The sequence below is a fragment of the Pteronotus mesoamericanus genome, unplaced genomic scaffold (assembly GCF_021234165.1).
Source record: "Pteronotus mesoamericanus isolate MK-2021 breed Mesoamerican mustached bat unplaced genomic scaffold, CSHL_Meso_final contig_181, whole genome shotgun sequence".
NCBI classification, from domain to species: Eukaryota; Metazoa; Chordata; class Mammalia; order Chiroptera; family Mormoopidae; genus Pteronotus; species Pteronotus mesoamericanus.
The window spans coordinates 5,756,912-5,782,405 of NW_026555077.1; the positions used below are offsets into that span (position 1 = coordinate 5,756,912).

A 25,494-nucleotide genomic window follows, 5' to 3' on the forward strand; every position below is an offset into this window, starting at 1 on the left:
TGTGCGGAACCTGGTTCTCCCTTAACACTTTGTGTGTCCAAGTTGTTTCTGGCTGGGTCTGGGGATTCCTTGCCCTGGGAGGGAAGGGACCCACTAGGCTGCTATCTCTGACCAGGCTTTCTATGGATCCTGGCCTGGCGGCTGTAGGCGCCACGGAAGCTACGATTGCTGGTGCTACGCCACGCTTGGAGACTTTCTCTGTCCACCTATAAAACCTCTTTAGTGCCCATTTTGAAGCATCCTCTGTACTCTTTGACTTCCAAACATCTTATCAGCTAAGATTCTGTTGACTGTTCTCTTTGTTTTTTGGAAGATCGGCTAAGTGTCTGAGTTGGGTGCAACAGGAAGTGGACATGGCTCCCACCTACTTGTCTGCCATCTTCTGTAGTTGCTGTTGATTTTTAATAGACTAAAACTTAAATTCTTTTATGTGTTAGGCAGAGAATATAAATTTTTCAGAACCAGGAATGCAGGATTTGTGAAGATATGGGAACCGAAGAATGGATGCCCAATGATCTAAAACATTCAAATTTAAAATTTAAAAAAAAAGAAAAGAAATTGTGTTTTTGTCCTCCAAAAAAATCTGCAGGTTATATTTAGCCTTTAGGAAACAAGTTTATGGGCCTCAACAATGTGAAATTAGAGGAGAGGTTTTAGTTAGAGATTGACATGATTTCATTTACATTTTACGTAGGTGATTCTGCCTGTTCTAAGGAGAGTGGACTGGAGATGGGGTAAAAAGAAAAAAAAACAAAACAAAGGAACTGATCAAGAGGCTATTATACAATTTACGTAAGGAAGTATGGTTGGTTTAGAATGAATTAAGATCAGAGATCTAGAGAAGTGGATGATTTGATACCTGTTCTGGAATTGGAATAGACAGCACTTTTTTGTATGTCCATATACAAAAATTGGATTTCTTAAAAGTCTTTAAAAAGTCACTTAAAAATACGGTGAGAGTTTAGTTTTTTTCCATTCAATTTTGATTCTCTAATTCTCCCAATATTGTTTTTGTATGATTTTTATTATCTAAAATGAACTGGGTTAGTTTATGCTACTTTGCAGAGGGAAGCTGGCACACTGCCAAATGGGCTGTGCCACATTGACTTTCAGTTTTCTTTTCTCTGAGTCTCTGGAGCTTCTGCTACCAGCTTATGTTTGCCTTGCTGTCCAGACAGAGCAACTACTGTCAACTTCAGCCCTTGAACAGAACCTACAAACAGGTAAAGGACCTGCTTTCCATTTTATTTAGCCACTTGTACACAATAGTCATAAAAAATCTTTTTAAAAATAATAATTTAGAATGTTTTTTCTTGCTATCTGTCCACTCTCTGTTTACACATTTCATGTGGAATGTAGAATAAATAAGAGGCATAAATGCAAGATTTGTGTGACAGTACACATTATCTGTTTTTCCATATTGATAGAAAATATATTTGATTGTCCACTAGGTTGAGAAATATGGCAAGGACAACTCGTTTGACAAGGATGCAAGAAAAGAAGTTGCAAAACTATTTGGGAAGAAAGCTGTTTAGCCTTCTCCATAAGGCTAGCATCCATGGACTCAATGCTAGTGCTTTGCTTTGGAGATGTCATGATGAAGGATTTTTATTGATGATCATATTATTGTGGCACATATGCCACAGGGTTATGGCACAGAAATGGATTCTATCACCCTTTTTACCTTTGAAGAGACTAAAATTTTACAGTGTAAAATAAAACCAGGTTTACCACTGGAATTACCATTCCAACAATGGAATAAATCATTTTACTGTAAAGATTTGGACTTCCAGATAGATCTAAATGAAAGAAAGATAACCATGAGTTTAGATATAACTGAAAAATTAAAACTACCTGAATTTCAGACAGTTGCTTTTCAAGAATGTGAAGTTTTTCGATGTGAAGGTAAGTTTATCTAGATCATCTCATATAGAGTTCTCTCCTGCATGTTTGGAGGGTTTGAGCTGAACTTTCTCTTTAAGGAAAATGACCTTTTCACCTGTCCTTATTTCCAGGTGACTCAGACTGAATCCTGGTGACAAATTATTAGCTAAAACACAACCATGATCAAAAGTTGCATATACAAAGTTTTTTGGAGTATATATGTGTGGGGCAGGGGTTGGGGAGAGGAAGGAAAAACAGAAAGAGAAGAGAGTGAGAAGCAAATGTAAAGATTGTGAGATTCTATTGAAAAGAAACCAGGGGCTGAACTTCTCTTGATTGGTACTGGATCCTTCCTGATGCAGTTTCCCATTACATCAAAAGATCAAAGTTTGTATATTTGTTTTTCTACTTAAGGACATTTAAATTGTTTTCAATATTTGCTGTTGTCACCAATGCTTCTGTAATACCTTTATGTGTATAACTGTGGACAAAAATACTTCTTTAGGGCAACTTCCTGGAATTGGAATTGCTGTTTAAGAGTTATGTACATATACATTTTGATAGACAACTTTCAAAAGCTTCAGTCATCTACACTGTCCCCAAGAGTGTTATAGAAATGTCCGTTTCCCTGTATCCTTGCCAATCTTTGATATTATAAAACTTCAGAAAATTTGCCAGTTTGACGGTGGAAAGATGGTATTTCTCTCCACTTCCTTCCCTCCCTCCCTCTTTCTCTCTTTTGCCTGATCACTAACAAGTTTATGTGTATTGGCCATTTTAATTTTTTCTATTAAATATTTGTTGATACCTATTCCCTTAAGTGAAGAGCATCTGGGAATAACATTCCCTGAATATTTGTATGTTTCACACTAAATATCTGTGGTCTTTTTACTTGAATGTAATTTTTTAATTAGATTACATCATTCTGGGGTCACTTTTTGTTTTAGGGATATTGTAATATTTCCACAGCATTGATGTTGCTGTGGAAAACCTAAGGCTATGTTTATTTAATTATATTTATTGCTTCCCTTTGAGTGACTTGATCATTTTTCCTGGCTGCCCAAACATTTAAAAAAATTTGTTGAAGTCTGGTGAATTTACTTGGATATGTCATGATGTTGACCATCCTGTGTCATTTAAGTAAACTTTTAATTGAAGTACAACACATAAACAGAGAAATGCACAACTGATAAGTGTACCAATTGATAAATTTCTACAAATTGGACACTCTCATGTAACCACTACTTGGATCAAGAACTGGATTATCATCATCATTTCAGAAGACACCTTTATAAATCTTTCCAATGACCACCCAAAGGTTACTATATTCTATCTCATATAAAAATGAATTAATACTTCATTTCTGAATTTTATATAAATAGAACCCTACCATAGTATGTGTTCTTTTGTGTCTGTCCTCTTTTATTCAATCTTTTGTTTGAAAGATTGAGCACACACAAGAGATTGGATTATAAAATAAGACCCCTAAAAATTAGATACCTTACCAGTAGCAAGTTTTACTAATAATTTCAGGGAAAAAAAGGCAATCAAAAACCTCAGAGAAAGCAGAAAGAGTAGTAGAATATTATTCATGGTTTTCAGATCATTCTTTCCCAATTTAGACACATGATTTCTTGCTAAGAACAATAAGCAGGACTTTTAAATTAAGTTTATGGACCTTACATATCAGACAATAGTTAGGTTATGAACCATTGATGTACCAATGCTATGAATGGAATTATGTCCTCCTAAAATTCATATGTTGAAGCTGTAATCTCCAGTATGACTATATTTGGAGAAAGGGCCTTTGAGGAAGTAATTAAGAATAAATGAGGTCATAAGAGTGGGATCCTAACATGATAGGATAAGTGCCCGTATAAGAAGGGATACCAGAGGCTCTCTCTATAGCCATGCCCAAGAATAGGTCATGTGAGCAGGCAGTGAAATGACAGCCACCTGCAAGCTAAAAGAAGAGGTTTCAGAATGAAACATATGCTGGTAGAACCTTGATCTTGGACTTTGCAAACTCCAGAACTACAAGCAATAAATTTTTGTTCCATTCCATCCATGGTATTTCATTTGGCAGCCTGAGCAGACTAAGACTACCTACCAGTTTATGTAAGATTTTACTGGAATAGAGTCATAGGATCCGAATTTATTTACTGCATGTAATTCTTAGCCAGGATCATCCCGTTAAGGAAAAGTACCTTTCTTGTAGCACATAACATATGCCTATTTATTAAGAGATAAGATTATTAGCATATTTGTACATCAATTAGACTGAGCCAATTTTCTTTCTTTCCCCAAGAGTGTTACTTGGTAAAGTGAGTGAATGTGTCACAGGTTAGCTCCTACCACTCTAGTGATTCATCCATATTATTGTACATAGCAGTACTTTGTTCTTTCTCATTTTCATATAGTATTCCATTGTAATGATTCCATCACACTTTTTAAAAAGTCAAATCACTTTGGTAGACATTTGGATTTTTCAGTTTGGGGGTGTTAAAAATAATATTACTATAGACATTCTTGTACCTGTCTTTTGGTTTACACATACACATATTTTTCAAAGAATATGCAGGAAATTGTTGGATCGAAGGGCCTGTGAATGTTCAGCTTCAGACGATAATTACAAAGTTTTCCAACATAGTTGTACCAATTTCCACTATCATATGTACTGTTTGTCATAGTGGAAATTGGTTTTTGTAAGTGTAAATCTTCTCCAATACAACGCATTATTGGTTTTACAATAGGTCACCAATCTAATATGTCACTGGTAGTATATTTTGTGCATTTGCCTTTCTTTGATGAAACTAGTTAGCATTTATGTATTCACATTTTAAACTAATCAATTCCTGTATTATGTTCTTTTTTAATTTATAAAATTGGTACTTTTTTGTTAATTCCTTCTTTTTACATTTTAAGATTATTATTTTCTCTTTCTGTTTTAAAGACTTTCCTTCTTTCTTGTTATTAATAAAATGTACTTTTATCATTAAGTTGATATAAAAAAGTTTATATTTTTACTTTTTACCTATAATTACAATTGTGTTTTTTTGTTTCCTTTTGGATTTTGAAGTTATTTAAGATAATACTTAAATTTGCAAGAGGTTCTTTTTCTATTTGTTTACACTTGTTTTCTAGTTTTATTATGTTGTAGTCCTTGAATGCAGTCTTTACTATTTCTACTTCTGGTAATTTAAAGATGTTCTCTTTGCAACCATATATATAATTATATTTATAAATGTTACATACAGTATGCTTCATTTTTAGAGAATTGCCATCATCATTATACCTAATTCTTTCAACTTTAAATCGACCATAAAGTAGTCTCCCTTCCTAAGCAACCAAGGAATTTTGGGTCTGAGTCTCATTGGTCCAAACAAAGTCCTCAGCCTACCTCTGAACCACTCACTGTGCTGTGATTGGATAGGCAGAATCCTACATAATCTTCAAAAGCCAGGAATAAAGTCAACGGGGCTATGAATTCCGGGAGGCCCAATAAAATAATTGACAGTAACTTTTGGAAAAACCCTGGCACCTGTTTTTTTCCCCATTGTTGTTTTTTTCCCCATTGTGTGTCCCTGCACTTTATCCCTTTCAGACATTGGGCTATTGAGGAGAAAATAGAGCATTCCCAGTTTTTCCTTACCTGTCTGTGCCTCTAGGTCTTGCTTCTCTGATTTAGAGAAGCCCTCATCTCCCATGTTGAAGTGAGCCACGTGCTACTGCTTAGTAATGAAGTGAGAAAAGATCTGCTGATGTCATAGTCTTGCGGGGCTTACCTTGCTTCTAGTCTCTTCAAGTGAGGTGATGTTAAGGATATGTGCCATAATTTTCTCCATATGCTTTTCATTATGTTGCACTGTTCATATAAAAGGCTATTTTGGTATTTTTTTCCTAGTGAATTCACTGACATTCATTCAGCCAGATAATCATTCAAAAACTTGTAATCTTCATTATTCTTTGATTATTTCCTCAGATTTATTGGACACAAGGAATATGAAAGGGATCGGTGAGTAAGTCAATGTTTTTAATGTTTTGTTCATTATCTTAGACTTATTCTAACCAGTGACCCGTTGGTTCACAGGCCAGAACTCAATCCATTGAGCCACACCAGCTAGTTTTAGACTTATTCTATAACAGGTTCTGTTAATAAAATTTGTAGCACAAATTATGACAGATAAGTTGTGGATCAAGAACAAACTATAACTACATCTTTATTCATGAAACTATTTGGTAATAGTAATATTAAAACAGAAAGAACACCGACCAGAGGAAAGAAATTTCTAATGTTTTTATACACTTGAAGGAAAATAAATATTTGGCTGTATGAAGTCTGTCTGGAAAAAGTCCAGCCATTGTTAAGATAACAAGAATGGTTTGTGAGATATCAATGTAACCTGGCAGCCAAGGAGAGTGGACTGGAATGTGCATGTGTGAACAATGAGGACTTCACTGTATTAGTCAGTGAGGGCGGCAGATGCCCTTGAGTGGGCATGTGTACTATGTGACTATCACATTAAAAATGACTGAGTGAGTAGAGTAACCAATGTGTCAAATATTGCATTAAGCTTGAATATTCCTCCATGAAACTATTTGAATGATTCAGAACACCACAGGTATGGGCAACTGATGATTGGTAGCTTCATTAGACAACACACCCACTCTCACAGATACATGAGAGATTTTTGGTGAAACATCAAATCACCCAGATGATTCAGCCCCACTACAGCCCAGATTTGGCACGCTGAGACTTCTAGCTTTTCCTAAAACTAACATCACCTTTGAAAGGGAAGAAATTTCAGACTGCCAGTGAGATTCAGGAAAATACAATGGAGCAGCTGATGGCAATTGGGAGAACTGTGTAAGGTCCCAAGGTGCCTACTTTGAAAGGGCCTGAGGCATCATTATCCTATGTACAATGTTTCTTGTATCTTGTGTCTTCTTCGATAAATGTCTCTGTTTTACATATTCCATGGCTGGATAGATACCTTCTGGACACACCTTGTATGTCTACATTTTAGCTAAGAATTCTTGCATTTACAATTTCAACAATTTTAGATATTTGCTATGGAAGGGGTGGTTAGTAGGTGGGGAATACCTATTATGAACTTCAAGGACATGTTAGGAATGTTCTCTTGTAAACTTCAAAAGTCACATATATATTGTGGTTTTTGAATTTTATTTTTGATAACTTAGTTTCATGTTTAACACAGCTGACATTTATTTCTAGGCTTATTTATTGTGGTTGCTTAAGTCTGAAAGATTGTATGTCTGATTGGCCTTAGTTAAAGTGTAATTTTTTCTTTTCATTTTTTTACAATAGGTTTTGAAGTAGGATAGTTTCATGTCTTCATATACAAGAAGGCAAGCTGATAATAAAAAATAAATAATATACAAGAAAAGAAAATGAATTCAAGGAAAACATGGTGAAATCTTATGATCTAACCTCAGTCAACTATTAAATTCTCTTGTCTAAACAGGCTCAGGGAGAACTTATTGTCTGCCATAAGAACTTACAAACCATACAGAGACCTAGTTCACAAAATATGAATTCTGCTCCTGGGTCCAATGGGAGCTGGGAAGTCTAGCTTTTTCAACTCAGTAAAATCTGTTTTCCGAGGCCAGGTAACCCACCAAGCTTTGATGTGTTCTGACAGAACTGGGATATCAGAGCAAGTGAGTCCATTCTAGGTCACTCAGCCTTTGCTTCTTTGTTCAAGTTAAATTTGAAAAGTTCTTTTTTTTGACAACTTCATTACATGTGGACTTCATCTCAATTTATATATTTTTAAAGAAATGAACTCTTTTTTTAAATGAAAAAATTAAGGTTTTTTTCCTCCTCTGCAGTATAGGACATATTCCATAAAGGATGGGAAGGATGGTAATTTCTTGCCATTTTTCTGTGTAACTCAATGGGTCTGAGTGAGGAAAAAGGGCTGTGCATGGATGATGTATTCTACATCTTAAAAGACCACATTCCTGACAGATACCAGGTATAATTTGACTAATGATAAAGGAATTATAATTGATATTTAAAATGTTTATTTTTCTGCTTACTGTTGAAAACATAAAACTCTGCTCCATTAATATTTATTTTCTTAAACTATACTTGTTCAAGATCTTTTGTTTCTTGTTGATATTTTAATTTGCAAAGAATTAAAACATCTAAAGGTCTCTCCAGTCATAGCTATTATAACAAAACTGAATATCATTACACATTCAATTGCTTTTGGCTGTATAAAACAGAAATCCAACACATCAACTTACTCATATAGGTAATTTTTCTTATGTAACAGAAAGTCTGGAGCTAGGCAGCTTTGGGCCAGTGTGTCAGCTCTCTGAAGTTATTAATTTCAAGGGTCCTTGTGACTATCTGTTCTGAGATCCTCAGCATGGTGTGCTATGGATTGACTGTTTGTGTCACTTCAAAATTCATATGTTGAAGCCCTATTCCACAATTGGTGATTTTTGGAGGTGGGGTCTTTGGGAGGTGATTAGTTCATAAAAGTGAAGCTCTCATGAATGAAATGAGTTTCCTTATAAGAAAAGAGACTAGAGGACTTCCAGCATAGGTAGATACACTTTGCCCCTTCGCACAACCAAAAGAAGGATGACAACAACAAATTTAAAAACAAAAATAACCAGAACTGCCAGAAAACCGAACTGTATGAAAGCCCGACAACCAAAGAGTTAAAGAAGAAACATTCATCCAGACTGTTAGGAGGGGCAGAGACAAGCAGCCAGGCAGAGAGGACGTGTGGCAAGATGGTGGCTGGCAGACTGAGTGGTCCCACATTTGTGTGTGGATAAACTGGAAGGAACAGCTGGCGAGTGAGACAGATTGTGCAATCCAGGATTCCAGTGCAGGAAAAGAAAGCCTCAAAACCTCTGGCTATAAGAACCTGTAGGGGTTGTGGTGGCGGGAGAAACTCTTAGCCCCACAGGAGAGTTCTTTGTAGAGACCCACAGGATTCTAGTACCTACACAAACCCACCCACCCAGGAATCAGTACCAGAAGGGCCCAATTTGCTTGTGGGTAGCAGGGGAAGTGGCTGAAAGCTGGCTGAGAGTTGAGCAAGCATCATTGTTCCCTCTTGGACCCCTCCGCCACCTATAGCATCACAACGCAGCAATGTGGGTTGCCCCTCCCTGGCGAATACCTAAGGCTCTGCCCCTTCCAACCTAACAGCATGTTGAGTCAAAGAAATATGACCCAAATGAAAGAACAGATCAAAGTTCCAAATACAGAACTAAGCAATGAAGAGATAGTCAACCTATCAGATGCACAGTTCAAAACAGGTAATCTGGATGCTCACTGAATTGGTTGAGTATGGTCGCAAAATGGAGGGAAAAGTGAAAGTTATGCAAAGTGAAATACAGAAAAATATAAGGGAACCAACAATAAAGGGAAGGAAACCAGGACTCAAATCAACAATTTGGAGCAGAAGGAAGACATAAACATTCAACCAGAACAGAATGAAGGAACAAGAATTCAAAATAATGAGGAGAGGCTTAGGAACCTCTGGAACAACTTTAAACATTCCAACATCCAAATCATAGGGATGCCAGAAGGAGAGGAGGAAGAGCAAGAAATTGAAAAATTATTTCAAAAAATAATGAAGGAAAAATCCACCAGTATGGCCAAGGAAATAGACTTCCAGGAAGTCCAGGAAGCTCAGAGAGTCCTAAAGAAGTTGGACCCAAGGAAGCACACACCAAGGCACATCATAATTAAGTTACCCAAGATTAAAGATAAGGAGAGAATCTTAAAAGCAGCAAGAGAAAAGGAGACAGTTACCTACAAACGAGTTCCCATAAACCTATCAGCTGATTTCTTGAAAGAAACCTTTCAGGTAAGAAGGGGCTGGCAAGAAGTATCCAAAGTCATGAAAGACAAGGATCTACATCCAAGATTACTCCATCCAGCAAAACTATAATTTAGAATGGAATGGCAGATAAAGTGCTTCCCAGATAAGGTAAAGTGAAAGAAGATCATCACCACCAAGCCCTTGTTATATGAAATGTTAAAGAGACTTATCTAAGAAAAAGAAGATCAAAAACTATGAACAGTAAAAGGACAACAAGCTCACAACTATCAACAACTGAACCTAAACAAAACAAAAACACACTAAGCAAACTAGAACAGGAACAGAATCATAGAAATGGAGATCAGAGGGGAGGGCAAGGGGACAATGAGGAAAAAGGTACAGGGAATAAGAAGCATAAATAGTAAGTACAAAATAGACAGGGGGAGGTTAAGAATAGTTTAGGAAATGGAGAAGCCAAAGAACTTTTATGTACGACCCATGGACATGAACTAAGGGAGAGCGGGAATGCTGGTGGGAGTGGGGCTGCAGAGCGGAAGGGAATAAAGGGGAGAAAAAAATGGGACATTTGTAATAGCATAATCAATCAAATATTTTAAAAAATAAAAAAAAGAAACACAACAGATATTATCTCTCTCAGCTACATGAGGACACAGCAAAGAGGTGGCTGTCTACAACCTAGGAAGGGTGTGCTCGATAGACACCAAACCTGTCAGCACCTTGATCTTGGACTTCTTAATCTCCAGAACTGTGAAAAATAAGTATTTGTTGTCTGAGACATGCAATGTCATAATTTGTTATAACAGCACAGCTGTTATAGCTGTATTAAGACCTGTGACTTTCATCCTCCTGCTCTCAAATTGTTCATGGGGAGCACTGCCAGTGTTCCAAGAAAGAAGAAAGGGGAAATTAAAGAGAGAAGCCAGTCTGTCTTTTTTTTTTAAACTCTCTAATGCTTTTCGTAAGTATTTTGATCTTGAATTGTTAATTTACCTTGTTCCAAATAATTAGTCAGTTGTGCCAGCATCTTTCTTTTTTTTTCATTTCCTTCAAATTTTATTATGAAAATTGTCAAACTGTTAAATCAAAAAGTTGACATTGATAATAGAATAAACTTCATCTGTATTCATCAGTTAATATTTTTGCTTTTTATTTAATTGAAATTCTTTATTTTATTTTTATTTTTTAAATTTAATTTTAATTTATTTTTCAAATACATTTGTCTCTGCCTCCCCCCCACCACTTTCCCTTGCCCTCTCCCTCCTTCCCTCCCTCAGCTCTTCCCCTTTGGTTTTGTCCATGAGTCTTTGCTATATGTTCCTTGACTTTCCCCTTCCCTTCCTTGTCCCCACCCCCCTCCCTCCTTCCCTCTTTGTCTCTGTTGATTTCTTTTCCTTTCAGTGTTGCTGGTCTTATTTTCCTTGCATCTTTGTATTGTTGGTTAGGTTCCACTTATAGGTGAGATCATATGGTATTTGTCTTTCGCGCCCTGGCTTATTTCGCTTAGCATATTGCTCTCTAGTTCCATCCATGCTGTCGCGAAGTTTAGTAGTTCTTTTTTTCTTTCTGCTGCGTAGTATTCCATTGTGTATATGTACCATAATTCTTTGATCCAATCATCTACTGATGGGCATTTAGGTTGCTTCCAACACTTGGCTATTGTCAATTGTGCTGCTATGAACATTGGGGTGCATAGGTTCTTTTGTATTGGCGTTTTGGTATTCTTAGGGTATTGTCCCAGCAGGGGAATCACTGGATCAAAAGGCAGTTCCATTTTCAGCTTTTTGAGGAAATTCCACACTGCTTTCCATAGTGGCTGCACCAGTCTGCATTCCCACCAACAGTGGACTAGGGTTCCCTTTTCTCCACAGCCTCGCCAGCACCTGTTGTTCGTTGATCTGTTTATGATGGTCATTCTAACTGGTGTGAGGGGGTATCCCATTGCGGTTTTGATCTGCATTTCTCTGATGGCTAGTGATGCTGAGCATCCTTTCAAATGCCTCTGGGCCCTCTGTATCTCCTCCTTGGAAAAGCGTCTGTCCAGCATCTTTCATTAAACACCTTTTGCATCTTTTCCGTACTAAATATAAGCATTAGGTTTTGTATTGTCTAGTTTGTACTATTGATATATTTATAAATTTCTTTATTATGTTCATTAAAATATTGTTTAATTGTTTTAATTATAATAATAATAATATTTTGACAACTCATTGGACAAATAACAATGAATATTTATTTCTCACGTTTGTTTTTCTTGACTGTGTTCACACATATACTTTCCCAAGTGAGCTTGTTTGTATTTTATTGTTTGTGGTTGTGTTTTATTTATTGGTGCTTATATTGACATCTTGTTAAAGTTTTATATTAAAGTTGTGTTGCATCTTTACATATCCACTGTTTTTATCTAGAAACACAGCATGTTTTGTTTTACATTCATGTTAGTTTCTTTTATTGTTTAGCATAGAGCCATCTTGTAGAAGTAGTTAGGTTTATTTTTAAGTATACTTTTTTAAAACAAAGATCTTTATTGTAGAGAACTTTAAACTTATGCTAAAGTGGACAAAACAATCTAATGAATTCTTATTTACTTGGCTTCAACAATTTCTGACTTGTAGCCAGTCTCGTTTTATCCATGTCTACCCCCTTTCTCCTCCACTGCATTATTTGGAAGCACACTTAAGAAATCATAACATTTCATCCATAAATGAATATATATTTTAATATACAGGGACATATATATCTTTTTAAAAATATAAGCATAATACCCTTATCACATGCAAATTATTTCTTAATTGTCCCTTAATTTATCAAATATTACCCAATGCCCAGATTTCTAATTGTCTAATAAGTAATATGCATTTTTTTAAACAGTTTAAAAAAATGATTCTAAAAGTTATTCAGCTCCTTTTAACTGCACATTTTTCTTCTCTCCATTTTGATATTTTTACTTGTAATTTGTTTTTTAAGAAATCTGTTTGGTTATTCTGTAGACTTCCCCATAGTTTGAAATTCGCTGTTTTTACCACTTAATGTAGTTAAAAAATTTTTTTCTGTGTATCCTGAAAATTGATAGATGAATCTAGGCATACATTCAGATTTTGGTCTACTTCATAGATGCTGTTGTGTTTTTTCATGAAAGCCACCCAATTTTGGATTTTCTCACTTATCTAAAATTGATTTCATTAACATTCAACAGCTAGATCCCTTTATTTATTAGGGTGTGAAATAGTGATATTCTATATCATTCCTTCTTCACTTCACATATGAAAGACAACCTTCCTCTCATCTACTATTTGATTACTTAGTGGTACCTTTAATATAGAAAAGGTAGAATATATGCTTGATTTTTCTTTATAAGCTTCTGAAATAATAAGTTGGTTTTTTTTGCATTTGCCAGTATTGACCAGTGGTTTTTTTATCATTATGAATGCATGAATTGCACATATTTGACATATTTTAATGCAATGTTGTTTCTCTTCATACTGACGTCAGATGTAACATCTTTGACCAGTGGGAGCTGCTACAACTTGGATTCTGAATCCTATTGACATAAAAATGTGCTATATTTCTTGATTTCTAGTATGATCATAAATCCAAATCATATCTTGTATATTTACAGCCCAGATTTTGCATCAGTCATTTCTCTAAGAAGTATTAGTTTAGATTATTAGAACTATTCATTGCTACTTGATTAATTATTCATTCTTGCTTTTTTTTTAGTGGACAGATCTAAGAAATATATATTTTTATGATAAGATATACTATAAATTCACACAGAAACTTTTTTATCCTCATCTGGGGATATGTTTATTGATTTTAGAGAGAGAGAAGAGGGACAAAGAGGAAGGGAGAGAGGGGGACAAAGAACGGGAGAGAGAGAGAAACATCGATCGATTTCCTCCCATGTATGCCCTGACTGGGGATCAAACCAGCAACTTAGATGTGTGCACTGACTAGGAACTGAACCTGCATTGTTTTGGTGTAGGAGATAATGCTCTAACTCACTTACTCAGCTGGAGCCACACAGAAATTTTTCTTTAAAACACAGGACTTGATAGTTTTAATTTAATCTCTGTTATCTTGCATCTGTATCTGCTTTAGGCAAACAGAGAATATCTAGTCTCAAGGACACCAGAGATGACAAAAAATGTCATGACTCATTTGCTTTATTTCACATAATATTGACTGTAATCTCAAAATAAATTATCTATCACAGTCATGAACAATTTAATAATAATTATATTTAATACCAATAGAATAAGAAATAATCACAATAAAAACTGGAAACAGTTTTAAAAATTTGGCAGATTTATTTCCTTTTTAACATATTAGAAAATAAAGATTTGCATTTCTCTTTCTTTTTAGAGAAGTGGTAAATACCTTATGTTATTGATGTAACAGAATTTTGCTGTTACAAATAGTCCTGAAATTAATAGCTTTGTACATACATCTGTGGGACAGATTTCCAGCAGAGGGGTTTCTAGTTTAAGAGTAAATGCATCTTATTTTGTACCATTTCCTCCCTTACATTCTGCCTGATGATACACCAGATTTCTTTCTGCATGCTCTCTCCTCCACCTTTGCCCACATTGTTTCTTCTGTCTAGAACACTCTCTGCTATATTCTTATTCTCTTATTTATATTAACTCTTTTATTTTTAACTTCATATTACATGTCACTTCTTTGCAGAAGCTTTTCTTATGTGAAAGGACTGCTAGCTACTTGCCCAATGACTATCTTCTGTACCAGATTGTTAGCATCACAATTCTAGAGATTTTTTTGTTTAGTTCACTGTTTTATTCAACTGCGCATTGCCTGGTACATAGTTTACGCTTACATATTATTTGTTGAATTAATATGTTCCTTTATGTTTACCTCTCAGTTTCATTTCATGAAACCAATCACACCAGGTCATGGTAACTACATTGACTTCCCAATGCTGAAGGACATAATCCATTGTGCAGCATTTGTGTTTGATGCCAACTCTATTGAACACTACTCTAATGAGATGGTAGCAACGAGCAAACAGGTTTGAAGGGAGATGATAAAGTGTGGTGAGTCTGATTCTACTTTACCTCTAAGGGTAATTGTATTGTAGAATGGCTTTTGGACAGGATGAAGAACTTAAGAAAGTGCGTATTTGAAACTTACCTGCCCCATCAGTACGTTTCATTCAAATCAAGCATTCACTGGCTATATGTCTTTGGGCAAATAATTTAAAATTTCTATACCTTGATTTCTTAATCTCAGAGATTTTTTGGTAAGGATTAAGCAAATTAGTAAATAGAAGAGTTTAGCACAGTCCTTGCCACCTGCTGCCACTGCATCTTAGCATCATGAACTTACCAGCCACCCTAGACTTCTCCATGGGCCTTTAAAGATTAGAAAGGGGGAAAAGAACATTTTAAAAAAGAGTCAAGAAAGATGTTTGGTAAAAAGAGGTAACAGAAAGGTTTTGGATAAGGTAAACAGGATTCGGAAATTAAGATGCCCTGCACGGGACTTTCTTGGCCTTATTATCCATTCTGTTTTGGAAAGAGCCAGTTTATCACAGCTTTGATAAAGTTAGAAATGGGCAGCAATTGACTAACTTGCTCATTGAAATTTAAAAGCTTGTAGGGGTCATGTGCAGGGAGGTGCCTGCTAACATTGTGACATAGGAACAGTTTATTTTTAATATTTCAACATATTCTGTTTCCTTGAGGCTTCGTTTTCTTTATCTTGTTTATTGGATACCTTTGGACTTTTCTCTGGTCTCCATAAAAACACAACTGTTAATAGTATGTAAAATCAATCAGCTGTGGAATTGTGCACCAGAAATATTTATAAATATGTTAACCAATGTCACCCTAATATATTCAATAAAAAAGAAAATCAATCAGCAATATTGTAGCATAAATTTTAGTTACCTCTTCCAAAAGGTGGTTTCATTTGAAGCCTGTTTTCTTACCATGGGAGGCAATGAAGGGGACTCCCTATGGCAGAAAAATTTCAGCTACTAATGATTAATTAAGGGTTTTTTTTTTTGTGGGGGGTAGGGAACCTACCTGAATTTCTGAAATTCCATATCTATTTGTTCCATAGATAGGCTATTGCATAAGTCATAGCTGCTTAACTGAAAAAGATACTGATGCTGCCTATAATAATAAAAAATACAAATTTGTTTGTAATAGGTGTGGGACATTTGGTTTTGCTCACTTGTGTGGATAGCACGGATTTGATTATGAAAGGAGACCTTATAGACATATACAGATATGTGCCTGTGAAGCTCAAAGTAATGAATGATGTCCTTTGTAAACACATTTCTGGTATGTCAGTATAATCACATGATATTACTGTGTATAAAAATTAAAATAATACCTATGGGGTTTAAGAATATTTGGAACAATTGCTTGGAGAATTCAGACTTATTTTCCAAGTTTTAAATATTAAATATTTATTTATCTTTACATTGACTCAGATAATAACCATTTATTACAATTTAATTCAATTAGGTTCAATTAAAAAATATTTGTTGATTATCTTTAATGATTGATCCCATGTGATAGGCTCTAATCAGATATAATTCCCCTGTATGAAAAAGCTTACAATTTTATAGGTGGAGAAGAAGATTAGGGGTGTTAGATGAGAACAAGTTGTCAAAAGAATATGATATGACTGAGTATAATATCATAAAATGATTAAGATGCTTTGAAAGTCTAGAGGAGGAAAACATTGTGTTAAAGGGCACAGAGGAAGATTTCATTACTAGGATGGCATGGGAAGTGGCATTTAAGGCTGAGGAGTATTTCCTGAAAGGAAGAGACACAAAAGGGGAAACACTCACTCTGTGGAGACAGCATGAGTGGATACATTGATGTAGGAGAAGGCAACATTTTAGGAATCAAGAAGCTCTTCAGTTTAGTGGAGGGCTGGATCCTTACTGTAGGGGAAAATGAAGGCAGAAAGTAACATTTGCTTACTTTCTTAATGGGACGATATTACTTAATCATATGCATTATGCGTAATCATAGCAACTTTTTGAAAGAGTAGTGATGTGACCAAATTCAGCATCACAAAAATTAACTCGGCCCCTATGTGCAGAATAGATTAGTCAAAATGAACATGGAGGTAGGAACAGGCTGGGAGAAGACAATGGGAGCTAATATTTGCTGAGCTCTGAATACGTGAATGATTTTTTTATTCAATACTTGTAAAAACCTTATGAGATGGGAATTGTTATTACCATATTTTATAGATGAGAAATGCACATAGAGTCAATCATTTGCCAATGTTCATTGACAGTGCTAAGACGTGACAGCCCTGTATTGATCTTAGGCAGTCTGGTTGCACAGAAAAACTAGCCTAAGCAAGAGTTAAACATCAGCACTCTATACCTGAAACTAATATAAAATAATATCAAATGTCAATGGTACTTGAAAAATTAAAAAAAAAAAAAAGAATTGAACAGCCCAGCTGCTGTTGCTCAGTAGTTTGAGTGTTGGCCTGTGAACCAAAGGGTCACTGGTTTGATTCCCAGTCTAGAACACATGCCTAGGTTTCGGGCGAGGTCCCCAGCAAGGGGTGTGTGAGAGGCAACTAAACATTGATGTTTTTCTCCCTCTCTTCCTCCCTCTCTTCTCCTCTCTAAAAATAAATAAATAAAATCTTAAAAAAAAGAATTGAACATTAAACTAGTAAAATTGACTTATCCAAAGAATAACTTTTAAAAGAAAACTGAAGGAAATTATGGGTTTCAATGTAAGGATATTAAAATGCTTCAATTTCAAAGTAGTTTGTATGGAACTATTATAGTTACCTTCCTTTTTAATTCATATTAAATCTGTTATGTGCACTCTAAATGAAATAAAGTTAGAGTGTGACTTGTGAAGTTCTTTTAAAAAAGTACTTTAGGGGCCAGGTCTCTATATCCATTTTCCACAACAGGAAACATATTGTCAAATACCTACCTTTGTTGTTTGCTTTCTTCATTTATATTGACATTAAATAGTATTTTTCACTGCTTTGAGGTTTCTGGGTTTTAATTTCTGCATTGCAGATAGAGGAAGTCCACAGAAAACTTGGATTTGTGCTTTCTAACATCTTGAGGAGTAATTACACCTCAGAGTAGGATCTGGACCCTATAAAGGATGTTCTGATCCTCTCTGCACTGAGACAGATGCTGTTGGCTGCAGATGACTTCTTAGAGGAATTGCCTCCTAAGGAAACAGGTAGGTGCACTTGGTAGTATAGACACTTGATGTCAGTTTTATGGCTATTTCTTGCTTGGATCTATTGAGTACATGACAGTTCTTTGTGCCTCTGTGTGTTGCTGCCTTGTGAGTAATCCTGCTCTTTAACCCATTGGCAAGATGTGTTTTCATCCCCCCTCACATTTCCTGGTTCCCCTACCCCCACCTAGGTTATAAGAATTTGCACTACTTCTCATCCCTTTCTCTTAAGATGAGATTTTTGAAATGATGTATCTCTATCATTCCCATTGTTTGAACATCTCATGCTGTATCCTTGCCCTTATCTATCAAAATGTGCTTCTTTGCTTGGGACCTAGAACTGGACTAGATCAACAATATTCCTGATAAAATGTGATGTTTGGTTATTTGGCTCTTCCTTGAGGCCTTATGTTTCTGCCTTTTTGACTTGAAGATGTTTGAAAACTCTTTCTTCTGTGAGCCCCTCTCAATGTGGTGCGGCTCATGCTAGGTATGTGCCTTTCATATGCACGCCTCCGATTTTAGCGTTGTGTGTATTCTCTGTTAGCAATCTGTGCACAATACATACTGTACTGTTCCAATCAAATATCAAACAAGAATTTCAATTTATACTCAAATCTTATTTTAGTTTCTGGGAAATCAAATTAGAATATCATATCCTCTCTAGTTCTCTTGCTTACAAACTACTGAGAAACTCTCAAATTACTAAGTTCACCCATCCTGACTGTGCTATCTTGGTTCCTCCACTTCTCTCCTCATGGTGCATAAACTCCCCAAAATCAGGACTGGCTTAACCCTTGAGTAGCCCAATGTTCCTATTCCTCCTGGTTGCTTTTCCTTAAATAATTCATTAAGAATGTTTTGTTTCTCTCTTCTCAGATATCAGAGGAAGGCACTTACCAAGAGTACAAAACAAAACTTAAATATGTGAACCCTTCACATATTAATCATTTTTATCTCATCAGAGAAGAGTAAAAATTAAGAAGTGAGAAAACACAAGAAAAGAGAAGTAGCTGACCCTGAAGGGGTGTATTTTATTTATGGCTGGGATGAAGATGAACAAAAAAATTTAATAGCTATAAATACCTTGGAACAGCAGGATTTAAAGATTATAAAAAACAATAATAATTTTTTGGATATATGTTCTCTACCTATGAAAAATTAAAGTTTCTTCTTATATACCTGGATCACTCATGTGTGTGTGTGAATTTGGAAAAAGTTTATTTTAATATGACTTGTCAGCATCTTTGAACTTTACCCATGTCATTCTAATTTTCCCTTCTTATTTTATTTCTAAAGTACTTGATTTTGTTTTCTTTGAATACCCAATTAATGTTTTATTTTCAGCCTACAGCCATTTTTTGTTTAATATCTGAGCTCCACTTGCAGAATGTGCTATTAATATTAATTAGTTCCATAAGACTAAAAGTGAAAGAAACTATAGTTTGATTGCTCTGTCAATTGTAACTATTTTAGTTATACATAACAAAACTCAACCTGAACTACATGAATAAAAAATTAAAAAGAGAAGTACACAATTGTATCAAGTAAACAAACCACAGACAAGGCTGGGATTGAATTGAATTGGCCTCAGGGATGGTTGAATCCAGGGAGTCAAAAGCTATTCTCTAAGTTAAAAATTAAACAGCAAAGATTATTCAAGGAGCATTTGGGTTTATTTGAGAGTAGCTGAGGATATGCAAACTATGGCAAACCATAAGCAAGTCTGAGGAAACAAAAAGAGAGGTCAACTTTTATTGTGTTTTAGGAAAAAATTGGGGCGAGATTGTGGGGGTCTCTTATTGCAGGCTGATAGTGGGCTGATTGCTGTGGCTGGGGAAAGAGGAGGCAGGCAGCTGGTCATTATTGAGGCAAACAGCCATCGAGGGGACCGTCCTTCTTCTTCTGGATTGTATAATCTTCAGGGGCCGATTACATAAACAACAAGAGGTATGTGTGTGAGAGCTCTTCCTTCGTGGTTTCTGAATCCATGTTGAATGAGGGTTCCTTTAATTTCACATTCCCTCTCTTTTGATCAAGATCTTTCTTTGAAAGCATTGCTGATCAAGAGCCAGATTTTCTGTATTTAGTGGTTTTGTCTATTGGTGCCAGGAAGGAAGGGCATTTCCTAGTTGTCATGTCCCACATCAGAGGAAAAGTACAGAGTGATTAGAAAGCACTTAAGGCCACATTTGAGTAACAAGGAAGGTAGAAGAGGGAACTCTCAGGCATTTTCCAGTCAGAGTTTGTATCTTGTAAGTATCAGAAATAATCTTGAAGTGTTTTACCAACATCATCCTATTCAATGCATTGTTTCTTCAGGGATTTGATAGGCAACAGTCACAGAGTTTTAAAATGAATATACAACAAAATGAGCAGATAAAAAATCCCCTTTGTAAAATGGTCCTAAAGAAGCTCAAACCTGAGGGTGACGAGCTAAATAGATTGAAAGACCAGGGGCCATTACATAAAGACTTTTGCAACCAATGCGCTTGTCTAATTTTATGTAGTTAAGTTTTTGCTTTCCCAGAGGAATTTAGCCAAGTTCAACAGGTTGTTTTTGCTACTGCACAAATGCCTCCTAAGTCAATAATCAAGAATTATTTCATTGTCTAAAAGTACTTTGGTTAAGGAATCAGCAACTATTGCTTTGGTGCTGGAATTTCGCAAGTTCTTCCAGTGTCAGAGAGAAATTTATGATCAAATATTCATTGGAGTGTACACTAACAAGATAAAAGAGTGCTCTTGCTATGGAGACAAATCTGAATACCTCTTGGGATTCTCATTTAGGTAGTTGTGAAGGTTAAGTGGGGAGGACCAATGAGAGGATGAATAGGAGGTCTCAGGTTTATTGTGGATGCCAGTATAAATAATCCATCTTCCCTGTGAGTTTTGGCCTCTGATCTGCTAGCATTCATAGGCCCACAAAGAGTGCCTTTTGCCATGGAAAAACTAGGTGGTGCCCATAAGACTACTGCTAGTGTTTGATCAAAGCAGAGTGTGGGAGATTTTGTGTGCAGGAGCCATACATTTTAAGTAACATCAAGGGGAAATAAGGAGAAATTAGCAATAGCATTAGGAATGAGCTAAGCAATGGAAAAAAAGGGTATAAAGGCCTAGTCCAGTCATCTTGGGAGAGCTTTCTTCCTCAGATGGTGTCTGCTTTAAGTCTTGGAAATCTTTAGTTTTAGATCATAGGACGGCGTGCAAGCCTATTTGGGTTTTGGAACTTTCTTCAGGTATGATACATGAACCCAAGAATCTGGTCTTCAGCTCTTGGAAGGAAGACTTTTTGGAGGTGTCTTTTACAATAAACAAAATCTTCAGGTTGTAAAGTGTGGTGTTTGAGGTTTTCAACACTTGGGAGTGTGCAATGAAAAGTTGCTCTACTAAAGCATAGTTATTTTCAGTGGATGTCTGCTTTTATTAGTTGTGGATCTAAAGAGGCAGGAGTTAGATGCATAGGGAACTCAGTAATTATTTCAAAGGGTGAGAGTTTATGAGCTACAAAAGGTCTGAGATTTAGAAGGACTAACGGCAATGACTATGACCAAGGTATTTGAAAGGTTTTCATAAATTTGCCAATTGAGTTTTGATGATATGGTTGGTTTGCTCAGCTGTAAGCATTGAGAAGATCAATTAGAGGAATGGTAATGTCTGGAGTGCTGAAGTTTATAATAGTCCATTTTCCAATGTCCTGCATTTTTTTTTACAATAATGACAGAGGTTGGTGGGTTTTGTTTAGTCCTTCTGTCTTTTAAAGATGGAGATTAAGAACTGTAGTGCCTTTTCTTTTAGTTGAATCATCTGTGGTACAGACAAGCTGGTTTGCTAGATTGACCACATCTTGATTGGACATAGCCTCCCATTCTCCCAAAGCAGCGAAACTAGAACTTGAGCAGGAAACAGAACATCTTCAGTCCCTTTTAGCCACAATCTAGTTATTACCTAGAATATTCACTGTTCTGACTTATAATTGCATAGATAATTCTTGATTGTTTTTATCCCTTCTACAAATTATCCACCATTTATTCTTTGAAGCCTGATTTTCATGTGATGATGTGTTTGATTCATATATTTGCATGTAGATAAAGATCATTTATTCTCATCTAAACTAGGATTAATGAACATTTGGGTAGTTTTCAGTTTGCAGCTATCACAAATAGTGCTACTATACACATTTAAGTACATCCTTTTTGGAGAACATAGAGACATTTCTGTTGTGTACATATCTAGGACAAATTGTTGTGTCATAGAGCATATATGTGTTTAACTTTAATATATATTGAAAAATATTTTAAAAGGCCTTTGAGTATATTTTGTACTATTTAAAAATCAACGAGTTAAATTTTTTCAAATTTTAAAAACAAACCAGAAATTAAACATATTTAATTTCCTATTTTATTGGTTTAATTGCTTTATTAAACCTCCCTGAGCACCAAATGGTTCTTACAGATCTAATATCTTGACTTTAAAATGATAGTAAACCTAAAATTATTTTAAGTTTCAAAATATATGACATAATTTTTAGTAAGATTTTAACTTAAATCCAAAAGTTCAAATTAATTATTAGTTAGATATTTTAAGTGAGAGATATAAGAAATTTGATCTGTTAAAACGTTATATTTGGTTAACTCTTGCTGTCTAAGCAACTATTCTAAAATATTGTGGCTTAAACAGAATTATTTCTTGTCATCTGTGTCTGAGGGTTGGCTGCAGGTTGGTTATCCCAGTACGGGCTTAACTGAGTGCCTCTGCTTCAGGCTACGGCTGGTGGGATTGGTTGGCAGGGGCTGTTCCACCCTACGTGTGTGCATTCTGAGGCCCAGACTGATGATGGAAGAGCTCTTCTTGTTGTGTGGAAGAACTGTAAGGAGATAAGGGGAAGCACACAAAGACCCTTATTTAAAGCCTAGGCTTATGACTAACACATCATTCCTTCTATCTACCTGCCACTGGCCAAAGCTAGTCACATGGGTAAACCAAAATCAAGGGGCTGAATAGTTCTACCCACCCACAGTGTGGTTACGGCAAGTGTATGAATGCAGAAAGGAGTGAAGAATTGGGACCAATAATGTATGCATATGTCTATCTATTAATATAGTAAAAAGTTATGAGTTTCACAATTGCTTTCTTCTGATTTGTTTTCCATCCCATATCAAAAGAAAGGCAGGTTTGGCTTACTTTCTCACGAAAATGACCGTATACATTCTGCAGTCTCCCCCTCAAAGGTGCTTATATATCCTGGTATACTGTCATAACATAATATGACAAGATTTTTACTTCATCATTATCAAAACTAAGTTGATTTATTACAATGACGCTATCATAATAGCTTATCTATCAAAAAATAAAGCCAAGGAAGAAATGAGACCTGTGATAACTCATTTAGTTCAATTTTTTGGGAAAAACTTGGGCTGGGATTATAGGACACTTTCCCGAGAAGTACAGAATACATGTAATGTCTTTGTACATGTATACAGTATCTTTGCTAGGTCTTACTAATTGGAAAGAGGCTCAATGGCTTGTAGTGCTTTTATATGTTAGTGGGTATATAATTGTACCCAAGATATTATTAGCCTTTCTATACCAAATGGTCAAAAAGAACTCTGGATTTGATAGGGATCTGGAACAAAAGAGTCTTTGAGATGTTTATAAAGAAAGAGCTATAACTCATACAGCAAAATCAAGGCCATATAATGCTGATGAACAAATTATTTTAGAAACATCTACTGTGCACACTAAATTCTTTGGAAGAAGTCTGTAAGTGCTCCCATTTGGTGACTACTTGGCATTTGCACTTGCAAGTTACTTGACAGCAATAGTTAGATGTAGTTACTCCAAGAGACCATTGTTGTCTTGAAACAGGGCTTTGGTGGAGAAAGCTCCCATCACTAAAGGACAACAAGTAAATCTGAGACACAAAATACCTATTATGTTATGGGTAATGTCAGAGAGGTATCCCAATAATGATGGGTCGACTCCAATGATGGGTAACCTGGAAATGAAATAGTAACTAAGTGCAGCTCTGGGAAAGTGCATTGTACACATGAGCAGTTTGCAGCCTGCTTCAGAGACCAATGACAGAACCACTAGAAGAATTGTTAGTTTCTATTGTTGAAAAATCTGAACCTATGATTCTCATCTTACTAAAGTAACATGAGTTTCCTGTTTTGCTGATGATTGTCCCCTAATAGAGAGTCATGTGGCTGTCTTTCACCATGATGGTGGTGAAATCTTGGCTGAAGAAGTTAAGGTTCAGTCCAGGCAATGGGCTGATTTGAAGGCAGTATATCAGATGATGCAGGAAAATTTGAATTCTCATCTGAAGTAATGCTTATGAGTTTACAGACTTATGCTGTGGTCAGTGACCTTGCATTTATTGCAGATGGGATCTACATGATTGGACAATTAAGAATACCACTGTGAAAAGAACTATATCATGGAAATGTCTGGAAGTTCTGCAGAAGAATTAAAATTGGCCAGGTCAATGACCACCAGATAAAAGCTGGCTTCTGGCTCATAAGGGGGTTAGAGTGCAAAGGCTGATGCTCTGGTCCATTCCTTGGATATATCTACTTGGGTACATGAAATAAGCAGGAATATTGTTACTCAAGCTATAACCATGACGCACTCCTTTATGGAAATTGCTAATGTCCAAATACGCTTTCCAGAATGCTACTAGGAAAATGATTTCCAAACAGGACTTTGGATAAGATTTCCTGAGTACAAGGAATGGCAGCTAAACAACGTAGGACCCTTAATGCAAGCCCCAAGTGGCTTCACCTGGGTCCTGACTAGGATAAACCTGTATTAGACTTTGACTTTGCTTATCCTTTGGATGTAGCAATTGCTGAGGAGACTATTAAAGATCTGGAACAATACAATGTGAATAAACTGTCTCATAGGTTATATTTCATCAAACCAAAGTCTACATTCAACTGTGGCCTATGTACAAGAATGAAATAAAAGACATATCATATGGACTTAACAAATTCCATATTATTCATATCAGTAACAGTTTGATTAAGAACATGACAATTAAAGTATCTGTTGATAGAAACTGGTGACCATAAGGACTGGAAGGACTGGCTGGCTTGATTAGGTAAATATAAAGTAGGAAAACCACTGGGGAGTTTCTCGGTGTGTGGTTGTAAGGATAAGGAGAAGAATGATGATGCAATCACACAGCTCTCTTTCCAATGGAAATTTTCTCATATTTTTCCAGGTTCAATTGTATCACATTTGGTACTACAATAGCATAACCCCAGTAGAGGGAGGCATTGATACTCAGGAAATGATTTTAATCCTTCTGAATTTGACTTACATACCGGTAAGAAAACAATGGAGTTGATAGTGACTCATCTCATGTGTCAGTCACCAGGACTGACTTTACTTACTGCCCTCCCGCTGAGAAGTAGGGTGGTCCCATATTAAGGTCTAGAGGAAAAATAAATTATCACAGGTGTCAGCAAGGGGTGGGCAAAGACAAGGTCGGATGTGGGTTGAGAGTTTGAGTAGAAAAGAAAGAGAAATCAAGAGAAAAAAACTCATGCACATGAACAGTG

At 35.9% G+C, this 25,494-nt stretch overlaps 1 pseudogene; it reads left to right on the top strand.

Moving 5' to 3' along the window:
- The first annotated feature begins 1,461 nt into the window (after nt 1-1,461).
- Nucleotides 1,462-24,260, top strand: LOC129065600 (interferon-induced protein 44-like; annotated as a pseudogene).
- Nucleotides 24,261-25,494: the final 1,234 nt, after the last annotated feature.